Source organism: Charadrius vociferus, unplaced genomic scaffold (assembly GCF_000708025.1).
Source record: "Charadrius vociferus isolate BGI_N301 unplaced genomic scaffold, ASM70802v2 scaffold36, whole genome shotgun sequence".
Taxonomy (NCBI): Eukaryota; Metazoa; Chordata; class Aves; order Charadriiformes; family Charadriidae; genus Charadrius; species Charadrius vociferus.
The window spans coordinates 1169201-1183165 of NW_009649047.1; the positions used below are offsets into that span (position 1 = coordinate 1169201).

At 43.1% G+C, this 13965-nt stretch overlaps 1 protein-coding gene across 1 annotated transcript in view; it reads right to left on the minus strand.

Annotated features, from left to right (window-relative positions):
* The window catches only part of MSRA (methionine sulfoxide reductase A), a gene marked incomplete at its 5' end in the record, with an annotated part of 201485 nt that overhangs the window by 136162 nt on the left and 51358 nt on the right, over positions 1-13965 (minus strand). The window lies entirely within an intron of this gene.

The window sequence follows — 13965 nt, forward strand, 5'->3', positions numbered from 1 at the left end:
AGCAGGTCCATGTCTTTCTTATGTTGAGGACTCCAGAGCTGGACGCAGCACTCCAGGTGGGGTCTCACAAGAGTGGAGTAGAGGGGCAGAACCCCCTCCCTCGCCCTGCTGGCCACACTTCTTCTGATGCAGCCCAGGATCTGGTTGGCCTTCTGGGCTGCGATCGCACATTGCCGGCTCATGCTGAGCTTCTGGTCAACCAGCATCCCCAGGTCCTTCTCCTCAGGGCTGCTCTCCAGCCATACCCCACCAAGCCTGTATTTGTGCTTGGGATTTCCCCGACCCAGCTGTAGGACCTTGCAATATTGCAATGAATTGGAAGAGTGACTGGCTTGGCATGGGTAGGTACAAAAGAGTTTGGTAGGAACAGCACTGGAGAGACCAATCCTGACATTAAGTAGATCCTCAAAAATAGTTTCAGTGACAGTCACAAAGAGCACGATATGCTCAGCCTTTCAAAAAGAAGACCTAGAGGTTTTTAATTAAAGGATACGAGTATCTCGTCAGGAAGAGAACGACTACGTGCAAGAGGGATCTTTGAACAAGCGATGAAAAGGCCTATCAAGAGCCCGTGGTAGGAACGGAAACCAGAGAAATTCAAATGGAAAAGTAGGCACGTATTTTAAGTACTGCAGATGGTTATCTGCTACAAAACACTGCACTGCTCAGTTACACCATTCTGTGCTCCTATAAACCTATGGTCTATAAACCAATGGAAGCGGTCGATTCTCCATCTCCTGATGTTTTCAACTCAAATCAGGTTTCCTTCTGGGAGAGACACTTCAGACAAATACCAGTTAAACTTAAAGGAAAAAGTTATAGGGCTTAATAAAATACTAACGGGATGAAACGTAATCACCTATGATATAAAAGATGTCAAATTAAATAATGCAGTGAGCCCTTAACAGCCTTAAATGCTGTGAATATATGAGTGAATTGCCCCTCTTTTTCCTTTGTTCACTTAGCTTTGACAGAGCCTTTCTATCCCAAACACTGTTATCTGTACAAAGAGTTGGGGCTTTTGTATTATCTTCTTTTCATCACGGTTGATGAGGTAGAATCTAACCTAACTACAGTTTCTATATGATCTTTATATAGGTGAGTTAAAATCTTTCAGTTACAGTGTTGAGAACAGAAAGACACCATATTGCCACATTTACACAGTTCCCATTTAAACGCTCCAATTTAATCCTAAACTTACACATCAGATGGACGGAGCTTTTACATGTCAATAAATTATGTTTACTGACAAACCCGTTACATTTGGCACGAAGGAAATGCAATGCAGGCTTGTACCATCCAGCCTGCCCAAATCTGAACACTAGATTAGGTGAATATAGAACAAACCACGTGGTGATGCAAGTGAGAAATCATAGAATCATAGAATGGTTTGGGTTGGAAGGGACCTTGAAGATCATTGAGTTCCAACCCCCCCTGCAGAGGCAGGGACACCTCCCACCAGACCAGGTTGCCCAAGGCCACCTCCAGCCTGGCCTTGAACACCTCCAGGGATGGGGCCTCAACAACCTCTCTGGGCAACCTGTGCCAGTGCCTCACCACCCTCACAGGGAAAAACTTCTTCCCAATGTTTAATCTAAACCTGCCCTCTTCCAGTTTATAGCCATTCCCCCTCGTCCTATTACTACATGCCCCAGTAAAAAGTCCTTCCCCAGCTCTCCTGGAGCCCCTGTAGGCACTGGAAGGCGGCAATAAGATCTCCCCAGAGCCTTCTCTTCTCCAGGCTGAACAGCCCCAACTCTCTCAGCCTCTCCTCCCAGCAGAGGTGCTCCAGCCCTCGCATCATCCTCGTGGCTCTCCTCTGGACACGCTCCAGCAGGTCCATGTCCTTCTTATGTTGAGGACTCCAGAGCTGGATGCAGTACTCCAGGTGGGGTCTCACAAGAGTGGAAGTGGCCACACTTCTTTTGGTGCAGCCCAGGATCCAGTTGGCCTTCTGGGCTGCGATCGCACGTTGCCGGCTCATGCTGAGCTTCTGGTCAATCAGCCCCCCCAGGGCCTTCTCCTCAGGGCTGCTCTCCAGCCATTCCCCGCCCAGCCTGGAGTCGTGCTTGGGATTGCCCCGACCCAGCTGTAGGACCTTGCACTTGGCCTTGTTGAACTGCGTGAGGTTGGCTTGGGCCCACCTCTCCAGCCTGTCCAGGTCCCTCTGGATGGCATCCCTCCCCCCCAGTGTGTCTACCTTAATGTTAGCTTTAGGTTAGGACACATTAATTACAAAGTGATTTAGTAAAATGAAGGATTAAATACAGATGGAGTAATGGGAACCACAGAGCCTTAGCCCCATAACCAACAGCAATCTTGTATTACTGACAGCGTCTTACATCGCCGTGGAGCCAAGAATCGGGGCATAACTGGTTTATATTGTATGTTTTCTGCAAAAATGGCATGCGAAAATAACCATTGCTCTTACAAAAACTTGAAGCTTTCCTCTTGGAAACCAAATAATATTTTGTAGACTTTCAAGCACTGAAAAATCACAACGTAGCTCATAAACAGCAGTTTGGAGAATGGTAAGAAATGAAAGAAGGTCGAAAATGCGGTCATGTGAACACACAATGGTACAATGAAGATATTGCACCAAAGACAGGTGGTTTTGAAAAATGTCACTGAATCTGTCATTTTCCTGGCTGGGACTGAAACACTTAATAGCATAAAGCAGTGCAAATCATTCGATTTCCTTCCCTAGACTAGGTTCCAAGCTTTGGAAGAGTACAACAAAATATAGAGTCCATCATTTTTTATTCCAAATATACTTTTTTCCATCTACTCAAAGAAAGCACAAGAAAATCTACTACTTGTTCCAAAGCCTTCCTAACAGCACAGTAACAGCACAACACACAGTTTTGATTTAACTGTATATTAACACTACATCTTTTGTTTATATGATGTTTATAAGAGGAGCTAAAATCCACAATACATTTATTATATTTTCCCCACTCATTTTATATGGAAGATAATGCAAGAATTTTCTTTGATTTCATCACCTTCTACTTTGACATTGCTCAAAGTTGCTGTATTTCACATGTGTATTTCTCTACACTGTACTAGATAACAAGCATATCAGGAATAAAGAAAAAAAAAACTCAAAACAAGGAAAGAAAGACTTCTATTTCTTTATAAAGAGTCTCCTTAGGAAAATGTATGTCCAAAGTACATGATGAACTTGCTATCAATATAGTAACACATCATGAACGCAAAGGTACTCTCCTGACTAAAATTATTCATATTACAAGAAAGATTTAGTGGTCTACAACGTTAGAGTCTGTGGTTGGGGAGTAAACTCGAGTTACTCAGCTTAGGTGTCTGTTGGATACTTTGGATTGAGTGAATTTCGTTTCCTCAGAAGAAAAAAGTGTTGTCACTCAGAACTTAAGTCTTTGTATTCTACAGTCCTCCTCATTCGCTTCCCCTTGAATTCATTCCTTATCTGACATACCTGTGCCTATTAGGTCAGACACGAAAATGTCTATTAAGGAACACAGCAAGGCTACTGTAACAAAGCTGTGAGAAACCAAAATACCATAAAAGATTGTCTTTTCTTCATATATGTGCTTTTTTATAAATGATAAATAAATTGCTTCATTGATTAGCATTAAGGCATACGGGTCATTCTTGAAAAACGTAAAAAGGGAATATGGCAATAGAAGAGAACAGGGGACAGAACACAGAGGTGTGAGACCTCGGGGTGTCTGACTTCGACTCACCGCCCCTTGCGTGGGGGTAAGACCCACACCAAACTGCAGCTCAAACTTGGGCCGCTAAGTAAAGCGCAGGAGTCGTTATGCCACTGCATGACATTGCAGCTTTAGCCTACTTCTGGTATCATCGATCTCTGCTGTCATACACTTATGAGTTTAGTAGCTCAGAAATTGTTTCATTGCAAAGCTCTTTTGAAAAATTAAATTAATGAAATCACTATGATATTTTTTATCATAACAGATAAACACGGTGAATAAAGATCTGCCCGGGAAATATATCCTGTTATCCATGGGCATGAAGAACTTTGAGGCTAAAAGATTAATCCTACGTCACAGTTGCACCATGCTTTTGTCCTAAGGATTTCAAAGTAATTTCTAAATTTGGATTCCATTATCCCCATTTTGCAGAGCATAATCCACTATTACATTGTGTTCTTCAGAATTAATTTTCCATATATGCAACATAATTTCTCCAAATACAACAAGCCCTGGGCTGACACCATTTCTGCTCTTTTAAAACCCAAATGCAAAACCTTAACTAACATTAATATTCAGTGTGGGGCTATGGGAAACAATATTATCATGCTTAGGTAATAAAAAATTCAGTTATGACATGATGTGCGGAATATATATGGTGATGCAATTTTGACTTCAGGTAGGAATTTCAAAAGGTAATAATTTCACTGTACTACCTACCATTAAAAAAAAATAAAAATCTTTTCTAACAAGCTCAGTAAATCAGATGTTATCTTCAGCTGCATGAAATTAAGACACTAATTCAGTTGTGCCATGAAGACATGTAGTTTATTATTTGATATGGCTTAGGACAAATTGTCTGGACTTTCACTCCTGCTCCAGAGGGCAGCAGGTCTCCTGCAGGCCCAGTGACAATTTGTCAGCCGTGCGTGGATGTCTCAGATACAGCATCTGAAGCATTTAAGTAACTAAACCATTCTTTTAATCTCTGTTTATTTTATTGTAAAATCCACAGGCACAAATCACAGCCCTCTGGCTCAGTTTTGGTCCAGACACAGATCTGCTATGTCATCTTGAGCAAGTACCCCAACGTCTCCCTCAGGACTTTGCACGTGAGATATGTGAAGTTGTCTCCAGATGCAACCCATTGCCATGGGTGAGGTGGCAGACTGTGATCATTTCCGAAATGGAATTGTGGGTTATGATTGAATCCTGGCTGAATTACAAAAATGCTACATCGCTTACTGCCTTGGTGGAGATCTCATTGCTGCCTTCCAGTACCTAAAGGGGCTACAGGAGAGCTGGGGAAGGACTTTTTACTGGGGCATGGAGTGACAGGACGAGGGGGAATGGCTCTAAACTGGAAGAGGGCAGGTTTAGATTAAACATTGGGAAGAAGTTTTTCCCTGTGAGGGTGGTGAGGCACTGGCACAGGTTGCCCAGAGAGGTTGTTGAGGCCCCATCCCTGGAGGTGTTGAAGGCCAGGCTGGAGGTGGCCTTGGGCAACCTGGGCTGGTGGGAGGTGTCCCTGCCTATGGCAGGGGGGTTGGAACGCGATGATCTTCAAGGTCCTTTCCAACCTAACCCATTCTATGATTCTATTAGTCTATGTGAAGTCAAATAATGGCTTTAGGACTTGCGTCACCTCCTTCTCCTGCCAAAGACAACACAGACCCATAACACAAACGGCTTCCAAAGTGAAGTGCTCTACAACAAGAAGATGGCTGCAAAATGAGGGAAAACCTCATTGAAACATTGAAATTTTCCTTAAAAAGCAGTGAATAAACCAAATGCTAATACAGTCCCCAAAACCTCTGAGAGACAGAGAGACAAAGGAGAAGTCTCTGAAGAGCAGGAATCTTCTGGCCACTGCATCTGCCAGGGATGGTGGCAGCTGACTTCAGGGAGCAAAGAATGACTCCAGAGCAGTTTTGCAGAGCCCATCCTCGAAGCACAGACTATGTAAGTGGGTGCAAGAACCTAAAACCCCACTAAATCACACTATCACAGATGTTTAGGAAGCTGAGAGCATTATTCTAGGTCGTGTTTCAGTTTGCCTGAATATTTATGCTTCTTGTAGCTCCTAAAGCAAAAAAAAAAAAAAAAAAGAAGGTTGTGTTTAAAAAAGTCCAAGAATAAAAGTCTTCTTTAGCCTGAGTGTTGCTGTCTTGTATAAAGCTTTACTCCGTTGCTTCAACTGTGACTTGCTCCTGAGAAGGTAAATGGAAACCAGGAATTGCCTTTTGGTTGGAAAGGGAGCAATGTTCTTGGAAAATTGTGAGCAGGTTCAGGAGTAAGGACCCATAGAGACCAAATTCTCCAGGAAGGAGTCTTCATGGGAGATTCGGTCACAAAAACGGCTGTAATATCCCAAACCAAAGCAGTACTGTGGCTCTGCTTTGGTACAGAAAAAGCATAGATGGAAAAGTGGAGAATATATATACACAAAAATAAAATCCCTGGACTCAGAACTGAAAACCAGCTTCAGTCTATAAAGGGAATATTTTTCATTTTCAATTTAGCAGAAAATATGATCGATTTTTTTTGCTTAAAAGTTTACAGCTTTCAGCAGCAAAGCCTCTGTATACAATTACACAACACACAGAATTCCCTTAAATAAATGGGCATAAAGGAAGGCAAAGAATAACAGAAACGTGAAGAACACGCCGTGCATTCAGCACAACTTTGAAAAGGGATAAATGGCGGCAAATATAATACCTAGGGACACCTATTTATAGCAAGCTCAGTGTAAGGAGTTGGAAAATGTTAAATAATCTGGAATATTAAAAAGAAGAAATGAGAGTAAGAGATTCTAATACCTATTCTTTTCCACTAGAATAACAAAAATTGGAGTTTTATCCTTTTCTCTCTAGAGTGATTTCAGTAAGAGGTTACTACTCCGAGGAGATTTCTGAATGCAAGGTTAGATTGCTGAAATGCGCCAATTCTCACTCTTTGTCAGTCGGAACACCAACATTGTCCTTGGAATAAAACTGTACATGTCTTAATACCTGAGAATTGTAGGCATGAGTGCAAAAAAAAAAGGGATAGATTGCTATATTTGTACTCTGAAAGCTTCTCTTTCATATATAACTTTGATAAACTAATCTGACAGTTATATGATATACATAAATATGTGGGATCGTGATTTCCCTCATTATTTCCCAAAAACAAATATGCAAAAAAGCAGTACAGGCAACTTGGTTTCACCAGAGACCTCTCCCAGACACCCAACTGAAGAGAGACAGCCACAGAGCAGAGAACTTCATGACAGACAGACATTCAGAGGGCTCCCAGCAAAAAGAGAACTAGGATTAAAATTCAGAATTAATTCACACAAGACAAACACTGTTAAGTCCACCAAAACTAATAAAAGAATTCTAGAAAGTTCTAAAAATGGCTAAGCAACCCCTTCTCTGTGAAAGCCTTTAACAGAAACAAATTGAGTCAGTGGTAAGAGCCTAAAAAGATACAAATCTTGACAATTTGTATATCTAGAATGCAGCTATGAGAATGTTGGGGAAAAGTGAGTAAATAGACATTGCGTGTAGAGCGATGAGAGGCACTGGGCACGGAGGCAAAATGGAGCACCTTTCAAAATGAACGCAGAGGAGTACCTTAAGGATCAGGAAAAAAATCTCCAAGTGAAAAGCATGAAAAATATATTTAGTTATTTCATTTACAGTGCCTTGGCAGAACTGCACCTCCCCTTGAAGAGCTTTTGAAATCCTAGCATTTATTTTAAATATAAACTATAGCTCTTGCCCCTCTTAAAGTGAAAGATTATTGAGGGAGGGGGCTAAAAATTTGCCCAGTGTAAGTATTAAAATTGCAGCAAGGTCAGAGACAGGTAAATCAGAAATGTGTGGTCTTTGGGGGATGGTACAAGTGTCTACGAAGAGCAGGAGAGGGGAGTTCAAATCAGAAAAGGTGAAAGAGTTGGTTGGCTGGTTGATAAGAGATTTCAAAAACTTGAAACTATGATAATGAAATGAGTTTGAATGCAGAAGATTGAATTGGCAGATGATGACGATACTGCAGAGAGCTCACTGAAAACAGGATAGCTCCTGCATAGTCATAGAATCATAGAATTGTTTAGGTTGGAAGGGACCTTGGAGATCATCGAGTCCAACCATCAACCAAACACTGCTAAAACCACCACTAAACCATGTCCCTCAGCACCACATCTACACATCTTTTCAATACCATTCCACCACTGCCCTGGGTAACGCATTCCACTGCCTGATGACCCTTTCGGTGAAGAAATTTTTCCTAATATCCATCCTAAACCTCCCCTGGCACAACTTGAGGCCATTCCCTCTTGTCCTATTGCCTGTTCCCTGGGAGCAGAGACCAACCCCCGTTCGCTACCCCCTCCTTTCAGGGAGCTGTAGAGAGCAAGAAGGTCTCCTCTCAGCCTCCTCTTCTCCAGGCTGAACACCCCTGGTTTCCTCAGCCGCTCCTCATAAGACATGTGCTCCAGACCCCTCACCAGCTCCGTTGCCCTTCTCTGGACACACTCCAGCGCCTCAATGTCTTTCTTGCCATGACAGGCCCGAAACTGAACATGGTACTCGAGGTGGGGCCGCACCAGTGCCGAGTACAGGGGGATGATCACTGCCCCAGTCCTGCTGGCCACACTGTTCCTGATACAGGCCAGGATGCCGTTGGCCTTCTTGGCCACCTGGGCACACTGCTGGCTCATATTCAGCCGGCCATCCACCAACATCCCCAGGTCCTTCTCCGCCAGGCAGCTTTCCAGCCACTCCTTCCCAAGCCTGTAGTGTCCATGGGGTTGTTGTGACCCAAGTGCAGGACCCGGCACTTGGCCTTGCTGAACCTCACACCATTGGCCTTGACCCATCAATCCAACCTATCCAAATCTCTCCGTAGAGCCATCCTACCCTCAAGCAGATCCACACTCCCGTCTAACTTGATGTCATCTGCAAACTTACTAAGGGTGCACTCCATCCCTTCGTCCAGGCATTGATAAAGATGACAAAGAGAACCGGCCCCAGTACCGACCCCTGAGGAACCCCACTTGTGACCAGCCACAAACTGGGTTTAGCTCCATTCACCACCATGCTCTGAGCACGGCCATCCAGCCAGTTTTATACTCAGCAAAGAGTACACCCATCTAAGCGATGAGAAGCCAGTTTCTCCAGGAGAACGCTGTGGGAAACTGTGTCAAAGCCTTTACTGAAGTCCCAGTAAACAACATCCACAGCTTTTCCCTCGTCCACTGACCTTGTCATAGAAGGAGATGAGGTTTGTCAAGCAGGACCTGCCTTTCATGGACACATGCTGACTGGGCCTGATCACCTGGTTGTCCTGCACCTGGCACATAATGACACTCAGGATGATCTGCTCCACAACCTTCCCAGGCACCGAGGTGAGCCTGACAGGCCTGTAGTTCCCCAGATCCTCCTTCCGGCCCTTCTTGTGGGTAGACGTCACATTTGCTAACCTTCAGTCCACTGGGACCTCTCTGGTTAGCCAGGACTGCTGGTCAATGACGGTAAGTGGCTTGGTGATCACTTCCACCAGCTCCCTCATTACCCTGGGGTGAATCCCATCTGGCCCCATAGACTTGCATATGTCTAAGTGCAGGAGCAGGTCCCTCACCATTTCCCTGTGGATGACGGGGGCTTTGTTCTGCTCCCCACCGCTGTCTAATAGCACAGGGGACTGGGTACTCAGAGAACAACTGGTCTTACTGCTAAAGACTGAGGCCAAGAAGGCATTAATTAACTCAGCCTTTTCTTCATCTTTTGTCACTATGTTTCCACCTCCGACTACTAAAGGACAGAGATTATCCTTAGTCCTCCTTTTATTTTTAATGTAATTACAGAAACTTTTTTTGTTGTCCTTAACATCAGAAACCAGGTTAAGTTCTAGTTGGGCTTTGGCCCTTCTCATTTTCTCCCTAAAACAACTTAAAGTTAATCAATAAAACGTAGTTGCAGCCTAAGCTATGCACTTACTTTCCCTGCTTCCCAAAGAATCCCTCTCTGATGAACAGAAACCATTGAGCTCTTGTACCTGGTCTGACCTTTGGCATCACAAATGACATCATAGCCTACAGACTGGTAATCGGGGTATTGTGAAGACCAAGCCAGCAGAGCTCTTGTGGCGTTACCTATCAGCTGGCTCAAGACAGCTCTTTGTCCACCATGAGGGAACCACAGATTGTTCTCCATTAACTGTAGATGGTGTTGAGGCACACTTAGGAAAATGTTTTCTCTTCTTTAACAGTGAAGATAAAACCAGTGACACTAGCATGGCGTTTCTTGCAATCACAGCTCCTCCCAGGGACCCAACTGGTGTACAATAGAGCAGCAGGTTGTCTTTCTGCTAGAAAATAACATCTCCTCCCTTTCCTGCCGTAATTCAGTATTATAACACCTGGACGTTACACTGGAAATTGTAGCTGCTACCTCACTGGACAAGGTGCTGTATAAATACAGAATGAGAGACAGCCCTGCCACCCACTGAAAATTCTGAAAAGAATTAACAGTTCCTCTATTGCAAGTTTATTTTTCCCAGCCATCCTTGGGAAGGTCCCTGCAATGAGAAGAGGCGGCTCGTTCTATGGTTGGCATCATCTCAGGCTACACGAACATTTTAGAATATCTCATTTCTGAGTATGGTAAGTGGAATTCTTCATTCCTAGAATCTCACCCCGAGCGTAAAACCCCACTTAGTGATGACAAGCATCTTCTTAAGGACACTGTGAAAAATATGCTACCTAGTGTCATAGGTTTCACAAAGACCATTAACCGCTGGAAACAGATCAAACGCCAGCTAATATATTTCTACAGCTGCATGACCCATATTTGAGATCAGGTTTATAAAATAAAGGCAAGTAGCTCAATCATTAGCCTTTAATAAATCTTTACGGATATTTCACTTTTTTGTGGCAAACCTTTTAGACATTATTAGTTCTCACCCCAGTTTTAATGAATGGCTGTGCCAATGCTTAACCTTAAGAAGTCACGTAAAATGAATTATTAGTGCTGATTAATTATGCTGTAATGGGCCAATAAGAGCAACCTTTATTTCAGCCACTGATAAAATTAATTAAAATTGTCTCTAGTAAACAGTCTGTTTATACTGCTACTTACACATAACAATAAATATTTTTGCGTTTTTTTGCTAAAATGTAAATATTATAATTCAGATTAGACCAGTGAAAGCATTTACCTCCTGCTTAAACCTAATGAACATTCATTGTATTTGACTATCCATTATTTCTACTCAACCAGTCACAAATCAAGAGTTTTAAATTACAGGTCACTTGTATCTTTTCTAAAATTCCCATTTAAACGGGAGCATTCAAGAAAAGCAAAGAAAGGATTTTAATTCAAGTGAAACCAGTATTCCTTGACATTAATTCATCCAAAAAGAAATACCCAATTTGGATGCCCGAAAGGACTTAGAAGACAATGAGAGAAAATAAAAGTAATTGTTAATCTATTAAAAAAAAAAAAGAAAACCAAAACAACAAAACAAAACTCAGGGAAGTAATGTATTCAAATAATGTGAATCACTGTGCTCACATTTACGTTTATTGTACAGTACCTACTACTGCAAGGTCTATTTGAATTTAATAACATCAAATCTGGCAAAATGAGGGGCACAAATTTTTTTCTCAGAGATACTACTCCTCGGAGATACTTTTTTCTCATATTGAGAGGAGTTTTGCTAAGAGAGAGACGCACAGGAAGATCCTGTGGCCAAAAGCTGAGGCTACATAAATCCGCCCAGTAATAAAATGCAGTTTCTTAACACTGAGGGATAAATGCTTGACTTTATTTATTATCTTAAGATATTTTTAATCCAAGCTTCTGTGCTGAATTCTGCGGTCTGCAGATGCAGGAGGCCAGCAGGGACATTCATGGTGATCATCTGCAGCACTAGAATCCGTGAATCTACGGCTCTGTCCATCATTCCTTTCCTTCACAAGCATCATGGAGAACATCGCTTTTGTAACGCTCAGCATTCATAATAGTTTCCAGCTCTCATTAAAACAGTTACTATAGTCAACTCGTACACTCTGGAGCATTGACTGCTCAGAAAGCAATATCCCCCATGTCCCTCTACATAACTGGCCAGAGGTATGCTCTGTCTTTCTTCCACTTTTGCCTTCCACTGAAGCACGGATTCCCCTACAGTGAGGACAGGATGGTCCAGTACTCTGCATCTGGCTTACATGGTCACCATTGCAGATGACGGAAAGGGAGGAGATATTTCTCCATGACAGATGGAGAATTAATGCGTTTTGCCCCTTCCTGGAGCTGATGAATCTTGTCATATTGTAGGAAAGCATCAAAGGTGGAAAGCTGCCATGTGGAGTCCTACACAATGAGTCACAGAAGCTGCTGAAGAACAAGGTGAATCAAGTCAATTTGCACAGGTAAAAGCCATCCAACTGGCTTTAGACGCTGCCGAATGAGAAAAGTGGCCAATACTCTGTCTCTATAATGACTCATGGATGGTGGCAAATGTTCTGTGGGGGTGGTTAGAGCAGTGGAAGCAGAGCAACTGGCAGCGCAGAGGTAAACCCATCCGGGCTGCTGAATTGGGGCAAGATATTGCTGACCGGCCAGGGAAATTAGGCAAAAAGTAATAGTGATCTGAGCAAGATGCAAATGGAATGGAATAAGGGGTGGAATGTCCTCATCTGAGGTAAAATAGGATCAGTTTTATTCAGTAACTTTACTTTTTAGCTGGGCCTCTTCTAACTACTGAAATGAACAGCATGCTGGGCAGACACTGTTTGCTCTCAGAGTGATCAGACCTGATTAGCCATAATTGATGCCCAGGCATGGTGTGTGGAGAGGCTCTCGCTTATACTCATTGCTGTAACCCCCACGGGCAGCTCACTCTGGTATTTGCCCCGTTAGAGGGTCAGAAGCAGAAAAGTGTAGAGGGGTCCCACCTGCGGGGAGGAGCGGACAGGACGGGTGACCCAAAATTGACCAACGGGGTATTCCATCCCATCTGCCTCGTGCTCAGTATAAAAGCTGAGGGATCAAAGGATCAGCACTTGATATTGTTTTGTATATATTTCTTTATTTTCTTTTAATTTTATTATTAATATTTCATTAAAGTAGTTTAGTTCCTTCTAAACACATAAGTCTCTCTCTCTCTCCTGCCTCTCTCTTTGACGAGAGGTACGGGGGAGCATCTGTCGGTCACCCAGTGGACGGTTCAGCCCAAACCACGACACCTCTTCATCTCTCACTTTATCTGCAGGAAAGTGAATAGCTTTCCCCGTGATCATCTAAGAGTATTCAGTGAATTCTTCTGTCACTGCCGAGGCCTTGCAGGTTGACAGCACTCTTCCGTTGCCTGCTTCTTGTACATGGCACACAGGACTACAGTTATACGAGTTTCAATGTGGAAATACGGGTGAAGTGTGCCATAGCCTGAAGATTAGATTATTTGGTGGCCCCTTTAGTCACTAACAGTGTGAAACTGTAATTACACAGAAGATGACATTTGCATTTTGTTTTTTTCTGCACGAAGAAAGCCAGATCGTCGGCCAGTTCAAGGATGTTGAGAAACTAAGCTGGTCCATAAAAAATTACCAACATGGGAAGCGGCTTACATGCATGGCATGCAGGAGGCTGAGTCTGTCAAAGAGGACGCTAAAGAGAAAGCTAATTCCAACCTAAAATACTTCATGGGAATACTTCATCAGCGATGATGCAAAGTCTTCTTTCTTCAGCAGTGATAGACAGTATAGAGAGTGGCAATGGCCATAAGCTGCAAGCTGGAAGATGCAAAGTGGACATTAGGAGAATCTTTGTCACCAGGAGGACAGTGCTGCAGTGGAGCGCACTACCCTGTGCGCTTCCATGACCTCCATCCTTAGAGCTTTCCGTGACTTAGCTAGACAAAGCCACTGATGACCTGACTGAGTGTTGAAGGTGGTCCTGCTTCAGATGAGAGTTTGGAGTAAAGACTTCCGCATGTCCCTTCCAACCACCATTTCTATAATTCTACATCTTGACAATAATTATGGTAATAAATTACAGCCAGTTCTCTTCATTCTGCATTTTAAATTTATAGACTTATTTTGGATGAGACAGCACACTTTGAACATACAAAGAAACTTTGGCATCTGTTGCCTTTAGCAGAACTTAAGGCTGCGCCTATACTAGAAAATTAAACAGTACCAGGGAACATTCCCAGGCACTGGGATTAGATCTCTTCAACTGGAAATTGTTGGAATGGTCACCTCCACGGCATTGGGTCATACTGT